The following is a 3,621-nucleotide window of genomic DNA, read 5'->3' as shown; positions in this document are numbered from 1 at the left end:
TGAAAAAACTTGTGTAAAAATTATAGTACATACCACTCCTAACTTGCAACAATAATAACATAAAATATGAAAATTATCCCTACAGCAAGTATATCCAAAAATATTAAAGTATATCCAGCAAGTATTACAACAAAAAGCACAAATATTAAAGTTTTTGTTGAAAAAAATTATGTAAAAGTTACCTTCTGCATGTTGGATATGAAGCACCATCCTTTGTCCTTGTAGTATTCTAAGTCTTGGTGAAGCAACTCGAGGAACCATTTCCAATTATCTTTGTTTTCTACATCATCAACTGCCCAGGCTATGATATATATATGATGATTGGCATCCTGCCCAACCGCAGATAGAATTTGGCCACCAAATTGAGTCTTGAAGAAGGCACCATCCAACCCAATCAACAGCCAACATCCAGTTATAAATCCGTCCCTATAGCCACTTAAACATTTATACATTTTATCAAATATCACAGTCCCATCTGGTTGAGAAATGGTTGAAATAGGAACAATTGATTCAGAATTGGCTTTTAGCAATGTCAGACCATAATCTTGCACCATCGTGTACTGCTTCTTTTCATTACCATACACGATACTCCTCGCATCACACAATGCCCTAGAGATTGAATTCTTATTCAAAATAATATCAAATCTTCTCTTGAAATATGTCATCACCTCACAATACTTGAAGTTTGGGTACTTTCTAACCTTTTTTCACCAATTTACTATACACCAATTACGGTTGGCATCCCTATTTTTGTCCTCTCTAGGACAAGTGTGATCACTGTTGAATGTCTTTATCTGTCAACAAGTATCCTCATCGTCTCTTGAGGTATATGCCAGCCATGGACATTCCTTTATTCTACATACAACCTTCACTCTTTTGCTATCATTGTTTTTCAACTTGATCCTCCTTCCTTCTTGAATTGTGTATTCCCTAATAGCCTCTTTGAACTTTCATTTGGAGGTGAATTTTATACCAACCTCCAACACTAACTCTCCAAACCTACCATCCTCTCTAAACAATGGACAATCATCATCTCAATCAATATCTATTAGCTCCTCATTAGAGTTTAAAGGGGTCTTCATCTCTTCAGAATGCCACGAATTAGTCCAATCAGAATCAGCACCAAGATCAAGTCCAAATTCTGCACCATCACTCGCATTACCAATAAAACCAATGTCAACTTCTCCATTCGAGACATCCTCCACTAGTCTATCATCTTCAATAACAATCTTCTCTTTAAGTTTTGCAAATGTAGAGGCAGGGACATGTTTATACTTAAGAGAATCCCTTCCACTTTTGACAACCATAAACCCTTCATCTAAAAATGAAGAACTACTATCCAGACCTGGCCTATATAGTTCATCTTCTGCGCTCTCATAAGAGTCAGAAGAATCATCATCATTAGCCGAGGCTTAAGTAACATGTGCTATTCTTCTCTTGAAAGCAGACATTGTGCATGACTTTCTGGCTTGAGTTGGTTTGTTGGAATTTGTGGTCTTTTTGGAGTTGGTGAATTTAGTGGATTTTGTTGGGTTAGTGAACTTGGTGAAAATTTTTGGATTAGTGGGCTTGGTGAATTTTTTTAAGGATGTGGCCTTGGTGGATTTAGTTGGGTTAGTGGACTTAGTGATCATGGAAGGTATAGAGAACTTGGTGGTGTTGTTGGACTTATTAGAGACATTGGTAGGCTTGGATGATTGTGCTTTAGGTATAGAAACAATGTTGGTAATAGTAGGGGTAGATGTTGGAGCTACACTTAGTCTAGGATTGGAGTTAGACTTTTGTTTATTTAGCTTAGAATTTGGAAGGGGAGCATCAAGTGAAGTGGGTTTAGAATTAGAAAGTGGAGTCTCACTTGGTCCCCGCCCAACATCTTCTTCATCGTCTAAGTAGACAACACTAGTGTTACCTTCTAATATCTCAGGAATTGAGGCACCATGTTCATAATACATATCAACTAACTCTTTGGTTTTCTGATCCTGGTAACACATTTCCATGAATTCATTATCAGTGTCTAGGTTCCTTAGACCAATTTATAGGCTCCTCCTAGGAATAAGTCATTGGCATTTCTGTATCTCGCCGTAACTAAATTTTTTGTGGTAGTTTCTCACATAAAATACGTCCAAAGTATCCACGTCAATATCTTTCAGGCAAGCCATATTATCTGGAGAATAAACCAGTTTGTCATCTTTATTTTTCTAGAAACTACCCCATGATGTATCATAATATCAATCAATTCAGTCATCTACACAATCACAAAAGAGAGCATATAACTTTAGAATAAAATTATACATCATTAGCATCATGAATCAGAGACAAATATCATATATTATACACTACTTTTTGCATACTTCAAAGATGAAAACCAAAACCTAAAAAATAGTTTAAAATTGTATAACCCTTTTTCCATCAACATCATCTCCTGTTCTATTCATAAAAAACAGAGCATCTTCAATACCCACAGTCCAATATAGAAGCAAGCAAAGAAACCCTAGAAAAATATTAGCAAGAAAGCATAATGATTTTTCATTGACAAGAACACTAGCACCATAAAGCACAGTCTACATGCATTTTAAAAATAAATTAAAAAAAATTAAAACCATTAAACTCCAGTATTAACAATTACCTTGGCTAAGAACGAGAGGGAGCAACCTCCTTCTTCTGAAATACTGTGATTTTCGCTCTAACCTAGCCGTGCATTAATTTAACTAAAGTGACGAAGGATTTCAATAACCTTCACTGGTGCCATTGCTCAGAGATGAAAAAGAATAGTGGAGGTAAAGAAGAAGAAGAATACTTTATTTTGGGTCAAAATCATTTCTTCTCCCTTTGTATACAAAGCGACGACGTTTCTAACGTCAAAGGGTAAACAATGTCGTTTACTCATTATCCAACATGATAGGGATGTTGCCATCTCAGCACTCCGTTTATCTAGTCATTATCAGAAAGGGTCGAGGGACCACATTAGTACCCGGACTTGAATATAGAGGACCATTATATGTAATTTTAAATTTTGGGTATCAAAATGGGTAATCACGTGATTTTTTTCAGGGACCAAAATAAAATTTAGTCTTGATCCTAAAAATGTATGTGAGTTTTAATTTAGTCCCTAAAATTTTTAATGTATAGACATTAACGGAATGCCTTCGTAGACGGTCGAATGTCAAGTTAGTCGATCTCATTGAAACTTTACTTAACAAAACAAGTGATACGACGCTTTTTTTTACTATTTAAATGCCAAAACTAAAACTGCATAATTTTAGAGGTTTTAGCGTGACATCTTTATATTAGCGCTTCATTAGCACTTTTGTACTGAAAATGATCTAAGGAACTAATTTGAGACACAATTACAAAATGGGAGCCACTCAGATGAAGACGTCTAAAATGTATTTTTTTAAAGATGTTTTCTAATAATTAAAAGTTAACACATATAATCAATTAAACCATATTATTTTTGTCAAAATTAGGCTAGACAAATTAATTTGACCGAAAAAATAGTGAATCAAATCTTGAACTAGTCTAAATTAATATTATTTTTTATAGAAAATGACTACAATATCTTTATTATAGAAAATGACTAAAATACTCATATTATATATATGAATTTTAAGAATGCTAAAA

Source organism: Arachis ipaensis, chromosome B09, assembly GCF_000816755.2.
Source record: "Arachis ipaensis cultivar K30076 chromosome B09, Araip1.1, whole genome shotgun sequence".
NCBI lineage: Eukaryota > Viridiplantae > Streptophyta > Magnoliopsida > Fabales > Fabaceae > Arachis > Arachis ipaensis.
The sequence above is the reverse complement of the archived record's forward strand: the minus strand, read 5'-3'. Positions refer to the sequence as shown.